This window comes from Polypterus senegalus, chromosome 3 (genome assembly GCF_016835505.1).
Source record: "Polypterus senegalus isolate Bchr_013 chromosome 3, ASM1683550v1, whole genome shotgun sequence".
Lineage (NCBI taxonomy): Eukaryota > Metazoa > Chordata > Cladistia > Polypteriformes > Polypteridae > Polypterus > Polypterus senegalus.
In genome coordinates, this window is record NC_053156.1 from 59007661 (window position 1) to 59028681 (window position 21021).

Consider the following 21021-nt stretch of genomic DNA (forward strand, 5'->3'; position numbering starts at 1 on the left):
GTGGCATCAGCTACCATAGTCTGTGACAAGCATAATAAAACATTAAGCAGGAGAAAACTGTCTAAAGAGTACCTGGACATCCTGTTGACCTCCATACTGTCAATTACAGATAAGAGGTGAAGCGTCAGTGCACACACCACATGAGTAAATGACCTAGATGGGTTGTATGAGGGTAAATGAAGTATGTTTGTGGTTGTGTGCAGGGTTGTGTGTATACAAGTAAGAGAAAGGAGGAGGAAATGGGGCAGAATGGCCAAGCTAATTCAGGAGTGTTAATGCTGCCTGTCATTCTCATGTCGAAGCGAGAAGTGATGATAGTAACACCCAAAAGAGAGGGGAGCAGGAGCATTACAATGGATGTGAATGACGTTCATGATTCAAATATCTACCACCATTCAGTTAAATACAGTCATGTTTTGTGTTTCTGTTTTATTCTTGTTTATTTATTCTGTCATGCACTATTTTGAATGGGTTTCTGTGACACCATGTCATAGACTACAGAACAGCGCTTACCCCAGTCCTGGTCTACTTTAACCTAATATTGGTGATAAACCAATTTGTTTGACTTTGTGAAAATTATTGAGAAACCTTGCTATTTGTGCCATTGAGCCAGGTAGAATGGTGTTTGACATTGTGACGGAAGGCCAGGATGCCAGCTGGGTGGAGGACAGAGGGAGAGACCATATTTGGCACATTTTCTTTTCCAAGATGCTAGAGGGCAGCCCCCCCTGAGTTGCTACAGCACCACGGATCCCTGCAGGGCATGCTGGAAGTTGTAGTTTGTAGCAGGCCTGTTGGGGTCTGTGGGCACCCTCAGCGGTTGCTGCAGGTACATCTGAGTCCTTTGTGGCACCGCCTCTGCCATATCTGAAGAAGGTCAGGAAACACCTGGAACACTTCCGGGCGCACTATAAAAGGAGCCACCTCACCACTAGTCGGAAAGCCAGAGTCAGGAGGTAGAGGACAAAGTTTGCGAGGAGGAGTGGAGACGAGGAAGGGACAGAGAGAGAGAGAGAAAGAAAGAAAGAAAGAAAGAAAGAAAGAAAGAAAGAAAGAAAGAAAGGCTGTTGTGTTTGGTGCTTTTGTACTGTGCCGTGATGTGGGGAACAACAGAAAACACTTTCCTTCTGAAGAATAAAACGTATGTTGTGTTGAACTTGTGTCTCAGTCTGTCTCTGTTGGGGTTGGGCATGCTGTACATCCTCTGGCGGTTCACAACATATATGAAATCTCTTACTCTCCATCTTTTTTCATCTCATCTGCATCCTTGTAGCAGTGCCAACAATAAAACTATTCCTCTCATCAGGCAGCAGGAGTTTATGTGGCTGATGGGGGCAGCTTAATCAGCCTGGCACACACAATGTTTGAAATTTGAAGGTGGCACGTAGTTTTGTAATCTCTGCTACTTTGTACAACAATTTCATTACTTCACTTGGTCATCTCAAGCCATATTATATTTATTATAGTTCCAAAAAACATTGTTCTCTTGGTTATATTGTGACTCCATGCCACTGCAATGTTTGCTGGAGCCAAGTGCCTATGCTCTCTCGCTCTTTATGTTGCTGTATTAGGTAGCCTGTTATCCTTTAAAGAAACGCTCTTCATTTTTTTGTCACTTTGACAGGCTTGCTGTTTTTTCTTGGCTCCTCTGCAGCTGGCTCTGAAGCTGATCATTTGTGTGACACTAATGGGGACTCATTCCTAGACTGATGCATCTTATAAGTGCCGTTACAATATTGTATGAGGTTATATTTTACGTAACCAGTGAACAAAGAAGGTGGTGGCATGGTGGTGCATGTTGTACTTGTGTGCGCACATGAGATGAGCTGATGACACCGTATTTTTGATCAGAGCAATGCCTTACATTTTTTAAACAGCCATTGCCAGTTTACACCTGCACATTAAGCATTGCAAGGTCGCAAGACCAATCAGCTGTCATCATTTACTACTTTTTGTGGTATGTCATTTGCATGCATGACAAGGAAAGTGTCAAGGAAATGTGGAAAAAAGGCAAAATATGTGTTATAGCCAAGTCATGATGAAACAAAATGAAGTACGGTTGTTTTGTTAGCGCATGCCGAGTCGCTTTTTCTCAGAAGATGATAGACAGAGAAAGACTGAGGAACTATGTTGGAGTGAGTAAAAGTAATTTGTAACTTTAACTGTTTGTTGTTGATATACATTTATTCAAATATATTTTATGATGAATCAGATCTAATTTTAGACTTTGGGGCCAACACTGCATCATCTTTCAGATGAGAAGTAAAACCGAGTTCCTGACTCTCTTTGGTCATTAAAGATCCCCGTGCATCCTTGGAAAAAGGTGTATTCTGATGTTCTGCCTAAATTGCTTGGTCACTACTGCTTGGTCGCTCTGGCCCCCTAATTATCTCATGTTCTCTGATTGGTTAACTGTCTAATCTAATGCTAATGTGCGGTGAACGTACTGGTGTAAAATGGCTTCTGTCATATCATTCAGGTGGATGCTGCACATTAGTGGAGGTTGAAGTGGCTCCCCACTCACTATATAAAGTGCTTTGAATACCTTGAAAAGCGGAATACAAATGTAATGTATAAATATTATTATAGTTATGGGGTGGCAAGGTGGCAACTCACAGTAAGGAGACCTGGGTTGGCTTCCTGGGTCCTCCCTGTGTGGAGTTTGCATGTTCTCCCCGTGTCTGCATGGGTTTCCTCCCACAGTCCAAAGACATGCAGGTTAGGTGCACTGGCGATCCTAAATTGTCCCTGGTGTGTGGATGTGGGTGTGTGTGTGTGCCCTGCACTGGGCTGGCTCCCTGCCTGGGGATTTGTTCCTGGCTTATGCCCTGTACTGGCTGGGATTGGCTCCAGTAGACCCCAGTGACCCTGTAGTTAGGATATAGCGGGTTGGACGATGACTGACTGACTATTATAGTTATGATTTGCAGAAATTTTAAATGAACTTACAATGAATCACCTTTGAATCATCTCAGTAACCACTACATGTCCTGACCCACTGCTGCCTCTGTGAGACAAAACACCAACACCCCCTCTCCACACTCTCAATATCCCACCAAACTCTAACCCCCACTAGATGCTTCCCAAGCACCACTTGAATGCTGATGATAGTATAAGGTTTGGTCACATGGTGGTAGCAACCATCTATAAAAGAGTATGCCATCTGCTCAAAAGTTGTCTGCACTTTGTTTCTCCAAAAAAAGACTGGAGATCTAAAACTGGATATTAAAGAAATGTTTCTTTGGTTTTAGGTTTTAGTTTAACCTAGGCAAGCTTACTAAGTTCAAGATCGATTTGCCCTTTTGTTCTGGTCTTTAATTGTCTGCCAGTTTGGGGTATAGACCCTGCTATTTGTACATTCAGCTAGTTTTTGCCATTCGTCCTTAACACTTTAAAGGTTGATTTTATTTACAGAAAATCTCACTTTTTGATGGTATATTCTGCCAATAGTAGAAGTGTGGTACATTTGAGAAATAAGGGAACAGAAGATAAAAAGATATCAAGAAAACAAGCCAGTGTTCATTATGTGTGTCAGGAGTCAATGTGTGGGTGACGTACCCGACAGTAAACTGTCCTCATGGAACCCCTGGTAGTTCGAAACCAAGATGGACACAGCGGCGAGTGAGAGACAACAACAATATTCTCATTTTCCAGAAGTGCATAGTGCAAGTTTACTAAATCAATTTCACAATAATGAAAATGCAATGAAGATGCTAATTAAGAAATAAATAATCCAATTAAAATCGGAGCACAAAAAACAATGTACAATAAACACTTTTAAATCCAAGGTAGCAGGATGGGCACTTATCTCTCTCTCTCTGTCATGCCAGTGGGTCCTCCCAGATGGAGACAACACTGGTAGCTGCGGTCACCTTCTTCCGACTGTCCTGCCTGCCCGCACCTAGCCAAACGTCTATCTCTCCATATGCTCCATTAGCACTTCTAGAATCCCTAGAAGGCTTGTCCTCATGTTTCCACATGGACACAATTGTTCAATGGGATCACCCCTTGGAGCCCCATTACATTCGCTCCCTTGCAGGGGCTCGACCACGCTCCTTCTTCTGCTTTGCCTTAGTGTTTCTTTTCCAAGTCGTTATTTTTCTCTTTTCCTCTATTGTGTTCGGATTCACCTTGTAAATGTTGATGGGCATGTGTGCTTGATGACACACTCTAGAGGGCCATTGAAGAAATTGATATATACTGCTATATACTTCTATAAACCTGCACCTTGTCCTCCCAAGCTTGACCACACGTTTTTTCTAAAACTACAGCTGCCATGGACCTCACTTCATGACAATGCAAATTTCTGTAAATTGTGATGATTGAAGCCAAAACACAAAATTGTACTCAAAATTCTATAGAAAAGATTGGGAGCCACAAACACTAAATCACTAAGGAGAACAATGAAATTCTGGTTTGCATCCACAATCTCGGACATCCAGGAAGTGCATGGAACTGACCTTTATGCCGTTATGACAGTGACATCATGTGTCACACACCTCCCAGGCATCCATGAATGGCAAACAGACAAAAAGGCAGCACTCATACAAAACAAATATGCTGTACATGTAGATAAGCTATACAAATCCCCACAAAGGGAAGAATAACACATATAAATGAATAAAGACCAACCCCAGAAAATTTTTAAATGAAACTAAATCATAACACTGTGCACCTCGGCCTTAAAAAAGTGGGATGTGATGATATCAGGCATCTCATGACTTCCTGCGACTGCCAATGAGCACTATTGAAATAAACATGATGGCCACCAACATGAAAAGCAAGCATAGAATGATGGTGACTGCTACTCAGAACATATATAAGAATGCATTGTGATAATGTCACAAAAATGAGTTGAAAGTTTATCAAAATTAATAAAAATAGAGCATTAACAAAAAAGCATGATTAAAGACAGCCACCTAAACAATATTCATGATAGCACTAGTGCTTTGATTTGTACAAAAGATTGCCATCCTACAAACTAATCTGATTCCCGAATATCTACCAACTCTACTATCGTCTTTTCCTCTAAAGAAAGACATTTGGCTAGACTAGTCGATCAGTCGAGTCAAACATGACAGGTGGAATTTTACGAAAGGGGAGTCAAGCTAAAGTTAGAAAATGGGATTTATCAGAAAACGTAATGAACCTTCACAAAACCGATAATGTAATTTCTCAACGTAGTCTCCACCCTTCTCAATGCAGTTGCGCCACCTGCCTGGAAGTGCTTGGATCCCAGCAGAATAAAAGGTTTTGTCTTGTCCTTGCATCCACTCATGTGCCGCTTTCTTCATGTTGTCATCTGTCTTGAACTGACGACCACCCAGATGTTTTTAGTGGTCCAAAAAGGTGAAAATGACACAGTGCCAAATCTGGCGAATAAGGAGGATGTGGAAATACCTCAAACTTCAGTTTCTCCAGACAAGCCTTGGTGTTTTTAGCAGTGTGTGGGCATCCATGGTCTTGCAGCAAAAGAACTCCTTGAGGCAGCAGTTCCCACCGCTTGGATCAAATAGCAGGCTTCACACTGGTCTCCAGCAAGTCACAGTAACCTTCACTAGTGACTGTGGTACACCTCCTGTAGTGTTCGACAATAACTCGGGTGCATGAGGGGTTACAAGGACAAGACAAAAATTTTTATTCTGTGGGAATCCAGGCACTTCCAGGCAGGTGGCACAAGTGCATTGAAAAGGGTGGAGACTACATTGAGAAATGACATTATTAGTTTTGTGAAGGTTTGTTCCATTTTCGAATACATCATATTCTGCTTTAGATTTTCATGGTGTCTGTATTTATTTCCTCCATTCTTGGCTTTAGTTTATTCTTTGGTGCGCTGCCAACAAGGATCTGTATGGCAAATGTGTCAGGTGCATACGTGTGTGCAAATTCTGGTGTATGGTGACACATCCAAGTGAATCGAGGTGTGCTGGGATTGCTGTCTCTCAGGATGGGTCACCAGTTCTCCCCTGTCACTCTGAGCTCATCTCATTGATCCTTCAGAGGCCAACAAATTCACATAATGTAGGCAGCCTGCATTGATCAGCTTTTGCTATCCACACAATCTCTTGACTTCCTTTCAAGAAACATTCAATTTAATTCTGTTTATTTTTGTATAGAACTCCTCACTGAGTGCAGGATGAAACAAGTTTACAGGTTAAATGAATTAAAAAGCTTTACAAATGATATACTGTATGTGCACCCATAAAAATATGGATTAGCGTAAACACACAGTAAAAAAAAGCAAGTTCAAACTGATTGACATAAATGAATGCTAAAAATATCTGTCCATTAATATAATTGTTTAGATATTTTTCAGTGTCCACCCTTTTACGTCTGATGGTTTGTTGTCTCAGTTTTATCAGGTGAGTACTGGAATGTAACGCCATCAGGTTGCAGGTCAATGCTGTCCTTCAGCCCTTACCATCTATACTAATAAAAGGCAAAGCCCTCACTGACTCACTCACTGACTGACTCATCACTAATTCTCCAACTTCCCGTGTAGGTAGAAGGCTGAAATTTGGCAGGCTCATTCATAACAAAAGTTGGGAAGGTTTCATTTCGAAATTCTATGCGTAATAGTCATAACTGGAAGCTATTTTTCTCCATATACTGTAATGGAGTTGAGCTCGATGGCTGTGGGGGGGCGGAGTTTCGTGTGACATCATCACGCCTCCCACGTAATCACGTGAACTGACTGTCAACGCAGTACGTAGAAAACCAGGAAGAGCTCCAAAAAGCACTGAAAAAAACATGCATTATATAATTGAGAAGGCAGCGAAACAATAAGAAGCGAACGAGTGACATATACAATCATATTCATGAGTGCTGCTACTTCGGAAACAAAGCAAGGTGTAAACCTAAAGTTTAAATTAAGTTCAAAGACAGGCTGCTGCTGGCGTTTGTCATGCCCACGGCTAATGCGGGATACAAGTTTAATGAGAGGACGCAGGATATAAACGAGAGTTTTGATCACTTTGTAACTAAGTTAAAATTGCAGATGAAGGACTGTGCTTATGCAAATTCTGAAAGACTGTGTTTGTGGGGGGATTGACAGTTAAGGCGGGTGGGGGAGTCACGTCATCATCTCCCCTCCCATTCACCTCATTTCGCTCTGAGCTGAGTTGAGCTCCGCAGCTAACGCAGTCTTACGGAAGCGACTTTGTGACGCTGCCACCAAATACTCACAGAAAAATCCACAAGTTAATACACACGCTGTCTCTAGAGTTTCTCCACACTCTGAATCCTCCAGGCGCTACTTACAAAAGGTTACATTGATAATCATGTTACGTTATTTTTAAAATGTTTCCTTTTCTTAGCACAAGCACAACTGAGAAGCTTTGATGCATGTGCTCCATAACGCGTTAAAAAATAATGCATTTAATCACACTTTGCATTCCAAGCAAAGGGGAACTTCTGTCAATGCATGATTTCCTGGTACACCGATTACATTGATGCACACATCAGAGCTACAAAAATGTTAGAGTCGAAAACAAAGCACGGTGTAAACCTAAAGTTTAAATTAAGATCATAAACAGGCTGCCGCTGGCGTTTGTCATGCCCACGGCTAATGCGGGGTACAAGTTTAATGAGAGGACGCAGGATATAAACGAGAGTTTTGATCACTTTGTAACTAAGTTAAAATTGCAGATGAAAGACTGTGCTTATGCAAATTCCGAGAGACTGTCTTTGTGGGGGGATTGACAGTTAAGGTGGGTGGGGGAGTCACGTCATCATCTCCCCTCCCATTCACCTCATTTCGCGCTGAGCTGAGCTCCGCAGCTAACACAGTCTTGCGGAACCAACTTTGTGACGCTGCCACCAAATACTCACAGAAAAATCCACAAAGTAATACACACGCTGTCTCTAGAGTTTCTCCACACTCTGAATCCTCCAGGCACTACTTACAAAAGGTTACATTCACAATCGTGTTATGTTATTTTTAAAATGTTTCCTTTTCTTAGCACAAGCACAGCTGAGAAGCCTCGATGCATGTGCTCCATAACACGTTAAAAAAAATCGCAATTAATCAAACTTTGAATTCCAAGCAAAGGGGAACTTCTGTCAATGCATGATTTCCTGGTACACCGATTACATTGATCCTAACATCAGAGCTACAAAAATGTAACAGTCGGAAGAAAGCGTGTTGCTACGACTGATTGGAGGAAAATTTCATTTCAAAAGACTACCCGACAGAAGCCTTGATAAAAGCGTGGTTTTGTGCACATATATATATGTATATATATATGTGGATGTATATGTTGTGAAAAGGCGCTATATAGCACCCAATCCAGCACAGACTACGCAGAGGCACGTGTTCACATTCAAGGGTCCTTTATTTTTATTTCTTCAGCCGTGGGCACGTGTCTTCCCCGTGTCCCACAGGCCCAACACAGTCCAAGCACAAAAAACCCACACAAACCAAATTTTCCTGCTCCACCATTCCTCCCAGGCAACCTCGTCCTCTTCCTCCCGATTCTGGCTCCCCGAGTGGTGGTGGCTGGGCCCTTTTATAGCCCACCCGTCAAGCGTTCCAGGTGATTAACCACCTGGTCCTGATTGCACTTCCGGGTGGGGCTGAAAGCTCGTCCAGCTGGGCTGTGGGAAGCAGGCAGCTCCCCCTAGCAGCCACGCCAGGCCCCAACCAAGCTGTAGAGGACTCCATCTCCCATGGAGCCCTGCGGGCGGTTGGGGAGTCACCGTTGGCCAGGGAGGCTGCCACCAAGCGTCCCGGGGGAGGTATTGGACTGCCCATGACGGCTCCCCCGGAACATAAGTAGCAGGGGCGTCCCTGCCGGGCATGGGACCCGGCTGTCCTTCACAATGTATATATACTGTATATATGTGTGTATATGTATATATATGTTTATGTATGTGTGTGTGTATATATAAATATATATATATATATATATATATTTCAGCAACACTCATGACAATGACAATGTCAATCATGTTACGTTATTACTAAAATGTTTCCTTTTCTTTTTCATTACTTCTTTAACACACTACTTCTCCGCTGCAAAGTGAAGGGTATTTTGCTATATGTATATATATGTAGATCTGTATATATATGTATATATATGTGTCTGTGTGTGTATATATATATATATATATATATATATATATATGTGTGTGTATGTATGTATGTATGTATGTGTATATATATATGTATATATGTATGTATGTAGATATGTATATATGTATATGTATATATGTTTATATGTGTCTGTGTCTGTCTGTGTGTGTGTGTATATATATATGACAGCAACACTCATAACAGTGACAAAACAATTACATTGACAATCATGTTACGTTATTTTTAAAATGTTTCCTTTTCTTTTTCATAACTTCTTTAACACACTACTTCTCCGCTGCGAAGCACGAGTATTTTGCTAGTCTATATATATAATTCACTAAGGCAAGACACCCATGGAAAGCACGGCGGAAGGGCCGTGGATTCATTAAGCCAAATCGCCATATGCAGCGTGTAAAACAGTTTGCGAGGGGTATCCCATGGGATCACTGAGGTTAAAACACAATGAAGTAAGCAGTCTTTAAAAACCGAGTTATCGGTTATGACGCATGATCGCGTGCACCATAGCAAACTGTTTTACACGCTTCATACAGCAATTCGCATCCACGACAAACATGCGCCTTCTTAGATACTCCAGCAGGAACACGGAAAGTCTACATGAGTCACAGGTGCATCTGGACTGTGCAAAGATGACAACGACTCAAGTGACGAGTTGGAGGTGGGCACATGAGCGATGGTGGTCCGGCAGTTTTCAGTCACGGACGATTGTGTGTTGGTTTGTTCCGTGCATTGTTACAATGTTGCTTTTCTTGCTGATTTACTACATTACCGATTTTTCAAATGTTAATTTTCTCCCTGTGCTTAAAAATCATTAAAGAACCGGTCTCATTATGCGCCGTATGGTACGCCGCGGGTTGGCTAGTATTATATAACAGGCAAAAAATCAGTTCACTTGTTATCACACACAGTTGTAAAGCATGACGTGAAATCAAGCTCCATATTTGTAAAATGACATGCGATTTTGTTCACTACAGAAATGTGACCTAATCTGACCTAACTTAACCTTAGACAACATTACATTCTCAGGTCTAATTCAGGGTCACTGCTGTTCTACCATGGAATGAAAGAAAGGCAGACACAGTGTTTCATCATGGACCTGGAGATGGAGGTTTCAAACATCAAGACGAAAATAACAAGCCCAATATGCAATACTAAAAATCTGACAAAATAAGCATGTGCAAAAATTCCCAAGGCTTAGACAAGAACATAAAAGATTTAACAAGTTAGAGGAGACCATTCAGTCCATTTTGTTCAGCTAATAGCTAAGCTCTCCCAATATCTCATCCAGATCTTAGAGGTTGTCAAGGTTTCTGCTTCGACTATATGTCTCGGTAGTTTGTTCCAGATTCCCACAACTCTTTGTGTACAGAAGTACTTCCTGGCTTCAGTCTTAAATGCACTTTCCCTTAACTACCACTGCTGTCCTCAAGTTCATGATTCACCCTTAAGCTGTAAGAATTCTGCTGGATCGACTTAATCAATAATGTCTTTGAGGATTTTGAAGACTTGAATTAGGTCCCCATGCAGTCTCCTCTTCTTTGACTAAACAGGTTCAATTCTCTGAGTCTGTCAGAGTGTGACATATTGTTAAGATCCTAAGTCCCGGGATGCACTTGGTTGCTCTCATCTGCACAGCTTCAAGGGCTGTTATGTCTTTCCTGTACCATGGTGAACAGAACTGCACCCAATACTCCAAATATGATCTTCCTAGTGCATTATATGGGGTGAGCATAACATCCTTTACTTCATATTCAATGGTCTTCCACCTTAATAAAATGATAAGTGTCTATGTGTTTGCCAGCTTGCTGTGTCTCTGACATTCTAACAGATGGTGCATCACAAACACCGCTTTTATGAATGCCATACCAAAAGGCACATAACAGAGACATACACATTGCTTGGAACTCTATAAATGCTTACATTGAGGTCTACGTTGTTTACTTCGATTTCAACCCATCTTAGATGGGTAGCACAGCTGCTTACAATATAATCTAACATTTTATTTGCCTTTTTAATTCCTTCTGTGCATTGCTTAAATGATTAAAAGGTTGTGTTAACATAAACCATTAAATTCTTTTCAGAGGCTGCTTTTTGTAGGACATTGTTTCTCATCTTGTATTTATACTTGATGTTCCTTTTCCCCACATGTAGCACTTTGCACTTTTCTTCTACAATGCAGAGACTGGCAGAGGCTCTGTATCAAGGCTGTACGCTCCTCCGACCTGCTAGATGACAGCATCTCTTGGCTTCATTACCTATTTAGACACTTGTAGAGCATGCTGGGAACTGTAGCCCAGTGGGGCAGCCCTGTTGGTGCCCGCAGCAGGTGCTGCAGGGAATTGCACTTCCTACTTAATGGTACTTCTGTATGACCCGGTAGTGCTTCCAACAGGTAATGCCCTGGCACAGGAAGTACTACCGGGTCATCTACAAAAGAAACTGAAATTCCTCATCCAGGCAAGTTGGAGACGGGAGAGGAGACTGATAACCCTAGTCTGGGAGGAGTAGCAGAAAAAGAGAAAGAAAAAGAGAGAATTTTATTGCTGTTCTGCTGAATAAAAATATTGTCTTTTGAACCTGGGACTGTGGCAGGGCATTCGTGTCTGGAGTTTGGGGTCTTTGTGGCACCCTGTGTTGATCACACTACAATATCCTGCATTTTCCAAGTGTTCACCCAGTTCTGAAGCTGGTCCAAATCTGTTTGAATTCTTTTTGATGCCTCCTCATTGTCTGCCATTGCTGCAATTTTAAAATCATCTCTGAATTTCACAAGTTTATTAACTACACTGGATTTGATGTCATTAATGAAAATAAGAAAAGGACAGACCCCTGAGGGGCTCCACTGATGACCTCAATGCATGTGGAGCATTCTCTTCTTATCTGTAGTCTTTGAGTACTCCTTTGACTTGAGTCAAAAATAGACCATCCATGTCATCGAAAGACTTTCTGCTTGTTAGCCAGAATCTTGGACAAGCAGGAAGTACGCAACACTAACTTTGATGCTGCCACAACAGTGACATTGCTCATCGCAACTTTTGGTTTTCATTTGCATTTAATCATTCGGCTGACGCCTTTATCCAAGGCGACTGACACAATTGGTTACATTTCTTTTGTTTTTCCAGTTGGAGCACAGGCAGGTCAAGTGACTTCTTTATGGTCACACGGTGTCAGTAGTGGGGTCTTCATATGGTATCGACAAAACTAGCAATGGTACAAAAATACAGTCTGACCACAAAGGTGTTACCCATGAAAACCAAGATATCAGGGCAATAAGATGTGAAAAAATTATGAAAATATCAGAATAATTTGAAATCAACAAAGTAATTAACTGTATTCCTCACTGTTCAAATGCCATATTGTGAAGAGAAAACTAAAAATGTGTGAAACAGAACCAGAGAAAAATTATGAAATGTACAAAAGCATCACACCTGGTGCAGGAGCCCTGATTGACATGCCTGTTCTACACAGGGCTCACTCGCACGCTCACCCATATTCACTTCTACAGGGTGAAATTCAATTTTCCAATAAATGAAACACACCAGTCTTTGGCATGTGGGAGTAAAATTAAGTACCAAGAGGAAAATCAATGTGGAAATTGGGAAAACAAGCAAGCGCCACATAGACAGCAAATGGGTGTAGGGTGTGAGCCTAGGGTGCAGGGTCTTGTAAGTGGCAGCACCAGGACTCATTAACCTACATAGCTTCTGAGGTTGGCATGTTCTCCCTGCGGTTACATTGATTTTCTTAGGATACTGTTGCATCCTCCCACATTAAGGGACGGAGTGATGACTCAGGCTATGGATCTGTCCTGTATCCAGAAAGTTGTCAGTTCAAATTCCCACTACTGCCAAAGGGGATCCTACTCTGCTGGGCTCTTCAGTAAGGCCCTTAACCTACAATTGCTCCAGGGGTGCAATACAATGGTTGACAACCCCTGAGCTCTGATCCCAAGGGGTATGCGAAAACTATCAAATTCCAAATAAAAGAAATTGTACAAGGTGAAATAAAGAACAAAAAAAAAATACCAAAGATGTAACCAAGTAGGCTGGTTGGCACTCTGTGGCCTATGGGCTTATTGAATGGTGGCTGTGTTATGAAATTAATTTGTCTTTCGTTCTATAACTATACAGCCTCGTCCTTCTGGATGTCTATGGCTGCCTCTTGAGTTGATTTTGTTCCAAATATGAGTGTGTCCCTTTGTCTCAAGATGATCTTGACTTCTCTTTGTTTATATAATGCCAGCATCTTTGGAGTATGGCCTGTCTTAAATAGATGAGTTGCACTGAGCAGCGACACTCTGGTGTGTTCTTGGTCCTGCATGTATGAGATGAGACTTGCTCACCCGCCACATTCACTGACGCATGAACTCACAAAATATAATTAGAGGTAACAAAAGGCTGAGGTGTCAGAAGAAACTGCCAACCATCTTGGTGAAAGTGGTGCCAGTGATATTGTGAGTCAGAGGAAACAAAGAGGGTGAGAGGAGGGAATGACACTGCCATCTGACAGGTCCAGCTCTCTGCTCTGCTGCCACCATTGCTGCTTATTTGAAACTTTTACAAATCAGGCAGTGTGCAGATTATGCAGCAAACCTCTCAGGGCTACTTTGTTTAATGTTGACATCAGAGTGGCACGGTTAGTCAGCCAGTGTGACAGGCAGAAAACCCAAGTAACGTCAGACGTTCAGCCCAGAAACAGAGTACCTGACTTTTGGAAACAGATTGGGGTTGTGAGTCGAACACTTCACATGAAGGGGATGAGTTCAAGTCCGCAAAAAACACTGGCAAAGTAAAGAAACCTAACTGTGACGGTGGTCCACAAAACAAAACAAAGAGTTGATGTTTGTAGAATCATTTCTCCACAAGACTTATTTGTGGCCTGATTGGGAAACATTTAGTGGTCACACCATTCTGAGAATTGTATTTGTATTGCTGCTACAGTATATACTGTGGGGGACGCGCTAGATGGCAGCTCCCCTGGTCTGCTGCAGTGCCTAGGAATCCCGCAGACTTCATTAGAGTTGGAGTTTGGTGCAGACCTGTTGGGATCTGTGGGCACTGCCAGGGGGTGCTGTAGCTGCTGCTGAGCCCTACAGAGCAGCTCTTCCACCACACCCGGAAAGGTCATCAAGCACCTGGAGCACTTCCAGGTGCGTTATAAAAGGAGCCAGTAACCACAATTCCGGAAGCCAGAGTCAGGAGGAGGGAGACAACGCTTGACCGGAGGAGTAAAGGAGAGAAAAGGGAGAGAAAGAAAGAGAAGAAAAGAATTGAATTGAATTGCATTGTGTTGTGCTTGTGTTTTGGGACCATGTTATACTTGTGGGGAACGGGGAAGGCATTGCCCTCAAGGGAAAATAGAAAGTCCTGTGCGCTTGGAGTTGTGCCTCTGTGTCTGTCTGTGACAGGTTGGAGCGGCGGTGCCGACCTTAGAGGCCCACAGTACATATACTTGTGAGGGATTCTTAGTAAACAATACTAAAAAAATGAAACAGAGAACCTTCTAGTATTAAGATGGAGTTCTCAGAACATTCTAGTAGTAAGTGAAAGTTTCCAGAACATTGTAGTATTAAGTAGATGTTTCAAGAACATCCTGGTAGTAAGTACGAGTTTCAATGTTAGCCCCTTTTGATGACAGAGTCAAGGCAGGAAGAAAGGAAAAGAAGATACAAAGCCCGCGGCTACCGTTTCCAGACATTCCTCGATGTCTGAAGTTGTTTAAAGTTGGACGATTGGGTAATAAAAAGAACAATGGTAATCTTTGATGTCCTTATGGAAAAAGGCAAAGAAAGGACTCAGGAAATTGTCAAGGAAGCACCAAAACAGTGGTCAGATGATCCAATCTTCAACGAATTTTGTGAACTCTTGGCATGCATGACGGTAGGGAACAACACAGCTGAAAGAGAAATACATCTCAACGAAAGTACAGAGACATATTGACAAAGGATGAGGAGCAGAAACAGTTTATTCTTCAAATGGTCACAAACCATCCAAATCCATCAAAGACAGTGCTAGTGTTGTAGAACTACCAATGTGGAACCGTTGTCTGCTGTTTAGTTCAGTTGACATAAAAACTGCAGAGACATCTAAATATTGTTAATTTGCATTAAAATTTTGTGTATTTGTTCTAAATAGGAGAAATAATAAAACCAGCCTCATGTAAATCATGAATCATTTTTTTTCGGACCTCCCTAAGGCAGGTGACTATTCCACTGAACCATGTCAGGCAGTAATTCATTAGGGGCCGGACACAGGTTGGCGAACAATGGTTAGGAGATGACCTGCAAATATTTCATACAGACAAAAGAGAGTGAATGACATATAAAAGTAAAACTCACTGAAGTAAAACACAGGAACATGGACATGGACCTACTCTCCCCATTTGCTCTCTACAGGAGTCCTACAAGTTTCTCTTTCCCAGCTCCAGATTTAGCTTCCCCACTGGGGCAAGCAAACAGTGTTGAGTGGTTCTATCACTGTTCTTTAGGGAATGAGTCCCAGTCTTAAATCAACAGAATTTCTTAGAATATGTGGCTGACTTTAGCAATGTTATCTGTTTAAATTTTTCAAAAGTGACTGAGAGAGTTAAATTTTAAATAACAGTGTTTGATGCTCAGCTGAAGACACATGTAGAGATGTGCTGGGGTTAGTCAGCCAGAATGCTGTATACAAAAATGAAGATAAGGAGAAGAGAAGGAGCAAAAAAGAAATTGGGCATTTGGAGAATTACATGTGAGGGGCTGTTCTACAGTACTCTAGTGTTGCAAACAAGATACTTAAAGGCCGTCTGTAACTCAGCTCATTTATTCGAAGAGAACTAAAAGGAACCCCAAGGTTTTCACACAGCAATTCATCTCACCCATCAATTAGAAATGTGAACATTTGGAGTCTTCATCTGTTTATGGAGCAGTGCAAGACTATGGAGCACTGAAAGGGTTTGTACTAACCACATTTGTGGTATCTTCTGCTACCTGTTCAGTCTGATACTAAGACTCCAGAAAGTGAAACATCCCGCAAGTTCTCTTTAGCTACTGACTACAGACTGGTGGCCCTTACAGCTTACACCTTTAAGATCTTTGACAGATTGGTCCAGGACTTAATGAGTCTTCTTGTGAAAGATCACTTAGACCCATTGCACTTGCCTTTTGGCCTATCGCAGTGGAAGATGCGATTTTCCATCTGCTACACAAGGCTTATTCCCATCTGGACAAACATAGCTGCACTGAGAGGATTATGTTTTTTGACTTCAGGACCATCCTTTAATCCATGCTAAGTGGGAAACTCAGAGATATGCAAGTGAATGAGTCTATGGTGTCCTGGATAATAGAGTATCTGTGCAATTTGTGAGGCTTAAGGACTGTGTTTCTGATACCGATGTGAGGAACACTGGAGCACCACAAGGAACAGTCCTGTTTCCTTTAATCACTCTGTACACCTCACACTACAAATATAACACCAGGTCATGTCACTTGCAGAAATTCTGCACTAATGGGTTTGGTGACAAGAGGGATGAGACAGAGTATAGGAGTCAGGTGGAGAAAACAATTGTCTGCAACTTCATATCAGTAAAACAAAGGAGCTGTTTCTTGACTTTCACCACACCAAAGAACCTCTATGTTTGGTAACTATTCAGGGAGTGGCTGTGGAGTTGACACAATACTACAAGTACACGGGGGTCCACATCAATGACGGGCTGAACCAGTCCAGTTAAACAGTGGAACTGCATAAGAAAAAGGCAGAGTAGTCTCTTCTTTCATAGGAGAATGTGTTCCTTTAATGTGGGTAGTGACATCCTTTACATCTTCTACAACTCTGTGGTGGCCAGTGTGATTTACTACTCTGTGGTGTGCTCAGCTGGTAACATCACTTTAAGAGAGGCCCACCAAATCAACAAGATAATTAAAAGGTCAGGCTCAGTTATGGAACACACCCGCAGGTGATGGTAGTGGAGGAGAGAATGAAAACCAAACAAAGTGCCATTATGAACAATGATGCACACCCTCTCTCTGACACACTAACATTGTGGAGTTTCGGCCAGTGAATTATTAAATAAAAGTGTGTCAAGAAATGCTAATGGGGCTCCTTCATACCAACAGTAATACGCCTGGATAATCCTTAACTGTGATTGCTCTCCTACCATTAGGAGAACAGGCCATGACTTTCTTCTTCGTTTTTGTAATTCCTCTGTTTGTTTGAGGGGGTTGTTGATTGTTATATTTCTACATCTCTTTAGCTTCTGTATAAAAATAAAATTTCCCCTTATCTATCTATCTATCTATCTATCTATCTATCTATCTATCTATCTATCTATCTATCTATCTATCTATCTATCTATCTATCTATCTATCTATCTATCTATCTATCTATCTATCTATCTAAATTGAGCATAGTTCTGCTCTGTGATGAGTCCAATTCTCCGTAAATCAGATTAAGTGAGTTTAAGAATGTTGTGTTTTGCATAGAGCAGGAAGCCTCAGGTCAAGTAAAAGATCGTTTCCTTGAGTAATACTTCTTGACAAATGTTTGATCAAGTCTACAGATCCCTGCAGAGCATCACATTTAGGTAGAATGTAAATAAAAATCAGCTATGGTGCTCATGTGGTGCTCTCTAGAGGAGGCCAGGCTTTTCAAAGAGATAAAATAATTAAACTTGAGCACACAGGAGCTCTCTTACAATTTAAATACACATTATATACAAATATATTCCCAAAAGACACTAATGGAAAAGCTTGCTGTACTCTTTGAAGTCACTCATCCGTTGGGAAGAGCGCGTTGATAGTTAAATTGATGACACTGCCAGTGCTCTGGATCTAAATGAGGATCAGAGCAGTTGGATGAAAGCTGGAATCATCGTCTAGTGTATTAACTGTGGGAATGTATGCCTTTCTTTCTCATTTATATTTTTAATTACAAGAACATTTGAATGTTACACTCTTACAAAAAATCTTTTTGATGAATTCACACCCAGAATGTAGAATGAAGAAAACATGGCTGGCCAAAAGTCAGGTAGTGCTTGAATTTCTTTTCCTATCGTTTGTCACCCTGAATGTGCACTTGGTATTATATTAAAAGGCTAGAACTACTGTAGAGGAATAATTGGACTCAGAAAATGGATGGGTGGAGAAATGGATTATTGCCGGCCATTACTTGTGAACTCCTACCTCTATCTGCTCATTGCAATTTCATCAAGAAAATAAAAAAACAAGGATGAGGAGGAGACACAGAGCATCTAATGGGTTCTTAATCACTGAATCTTTATGTCAGAAGTCACATGTTCATTTGGGCACACTTGGATTGGTCCAATCTTTTATGTCTTTCTACTCCAATCCCTCCTTAGTAAGGTTTTTAGAATCATCTTTAATTATTCACTGAACAGATCAGTTGCTCTTGCTCCATACGTCATGCCAAGGAGCCTCTGAGACCAGTCACCATTCAGGAGGAGGACATGGGAGTGCTACAGAGCTACAAGTACCTGGGGGTTCACATTAACAGCAAACTGGACTGGTCTGACAACTCTGTAATGTTGTACAAGATAGACCAGAGCAGAGTGTACTTCCTAAGGAGACTCAGGTCTCTTGATGTATGCAGCAAGCTGCTGGAAATGTTCTATCAGTCTGTAGTAGCCAGTGTTTTGTTCAAATCCATGGTCTCCTAAGGAAGCAACTTAAGCTCAAAAGATGCCTAATGCCTGAACAAACTTATCAAGAAAGCCTCCTCCATTACTGAGCTAACCCTGGACACAATGGAAACTGTTTTGGAAAGGAAGGTGGTGGCAAAATGGGATGCCATAATGAAAAATCCCTTCCATCCCCTCCAGGAGGTGCTGTCTTGGAGCACTTATAGCCACGTTCCTCCAGGGTGTGCTAAGAAGCACCTCTCGAGATTCTTTCTTTCTGCTGCTATCAGGCAATTCAATGTTTCCTCCGGATATCCCAAACTAAATGCTAAGTATGTACTTTCTGTACAATATACATTTATTTATTTATCTATTGCCTATATTATCTGTTCTGTGAGACTGTATCTTTGTTTTTTATGTTTCTGTTTCATCTAAATTTCCACTCAGGATTAATCATGTTTGTCAAATCAAATCAAATAAAATCTAAGATAATCTAATATAATATAATCCAATCTAAAAAAATCAAACATTCTAAGTAACATAATAAGTAATTAATAAATGATAACTACAAATACAGTGGTACAGTTCTAGGTGCTCTTGTTTTACAGATCTATAGCTCTGGATTTGAACCCTGGTGGGTACTCTACTTGCCTCTCTTCTCTGTCCTGGTGCAGACTTTTCTGCGGGTGCTCTGGTTTCCCTCCCAAATACGGGCTAGATAACTGAATTAGTGCTTCCAAATTGATAAATTGCATGTGAGTAACTTGTCCTACAATGGAGTAGCACCTTATTCAGGGCTGATGCCACGTAAGGCATCAGTTTCAAGTGAACCTGAAGCTGAACTGGATACACTGGTCAGAAAATGACAGGCTGGGTATGTAAGATGACATTAGAGTAGACTGACAGGATGGATGAATGATTTGTTAATCCTCTCTGGAAACTGTACAGTTATAGCAGCCTATACATCATAACAGCAGTCAGATATTTATGAAAAGAACAAGAAATACAATCAGATATAAATATTAAATTAAAAATAATGAATATGTCTACAATCTTCTTAAAATTAATATATTAATAGGAAGATTATGTGATAAAAAGTCTGATGGCAGCTGGTAAAGAACACATCTGAGAAATGATATCCTGCAGTACTTCTTTATATTCCTTGTTTTATACCCCAATAAATACAAGTTATAGGCAATATACCAACAATCCGATTGTGCCTCATTCACTCAGAATATGGAACCAATGTAGGAAGCACTTCAAGTTAGAGAATATTTGATCTTTCCATCCTAGTTTTTAATGTCTGGTAAACATTCAGGATAAATAATTTAGAGATGTATAAATAATGTCTGTGCATCCTGCATACAATTAGACTCCAAATTTAGCTTCCTATCAACACAATTTCTCCACTATCTCCAAATTAGAAGCTTTGCTAAATGAAATCTGCCCAATTTTCCTCACCTACTACCTATTTCTGTTCCAGAAGAAATATTGATCAGTCTTGAGGACTCGAACAGCATTTCTATAATATATAAAACCATTTAGAAGTCCCTTCCTTTTAAAGATCCCAGAGTGCCGTGGGAAAACAATCTCTTACTCAACATTTCAGAAAAGAAGTGGAAGGCAGCCATGCACAGAATTCACTCGAGCTCTTTATGCACAAAGCATACAATTATTTAGCTAAAATCTTTTATCAAGAGCATTTATTTCATTTAAATGTGTCCAGAATGTTTCCAGGGCAAGGTCCAACCTGTGAACGTTGCAATCGAGCTCCAGCCTCATGTTTTGGGCCTGCACTAAATTAATATCATTCTGGACCAAAGTCTTTAAATGCCTTTCAGACAGCCTTGGTGTTACAATCCCTCCTAATCCATTAACAGCTGTGTTTGGTGTTCTTCCAGATGAGCTTAAAGTGGAGAAGGACAAACAAACTGTGATTGCCTTTACTTCACTATTGGCATGTAGACTTACAGTATCTTCCTCAAATGGAAGAATCCTAACTCACATATTCTATGTCAGTGGGTAACTGAAGTTATATATATCTGAAATGGGAAAAACTCTAATTCTCTCTTAGAGGATTTGTTGAAAACTTTTAAAAAACCTGCTAGGATCTAATTATAACATTTTAAAATTAGCATTTATAATGGGGAGAAAGACTCCTTTCCTTCTATACTACTCTTAAACGTTTTACTCAGTCTTTTGGCTTTCGTCTCTTCCTCATGGGTGTGGGTTAAATTGAATTTAGTTTTGTTAAATGTGACTTGATTGTATGGGATGTTACAGCTTTAAATAAATTCATCCATCCATTATCCAAC

General features: G+C 41.1%; 1 protein-coding gene across 1 annotated transcript in view; it reads right to left on the bottom strand.

The window, feature by feature from the left end:
* The window catches only part of LOC120526488 (synaptotagmin-6-like), a 149254-nt gene that overhangs the window by 114697 nt on the left and 13536 nt on the right, over positions 1-21021 (bottom strand). The gene's annotated exons all lie outside the window — the stretch shown is intronic.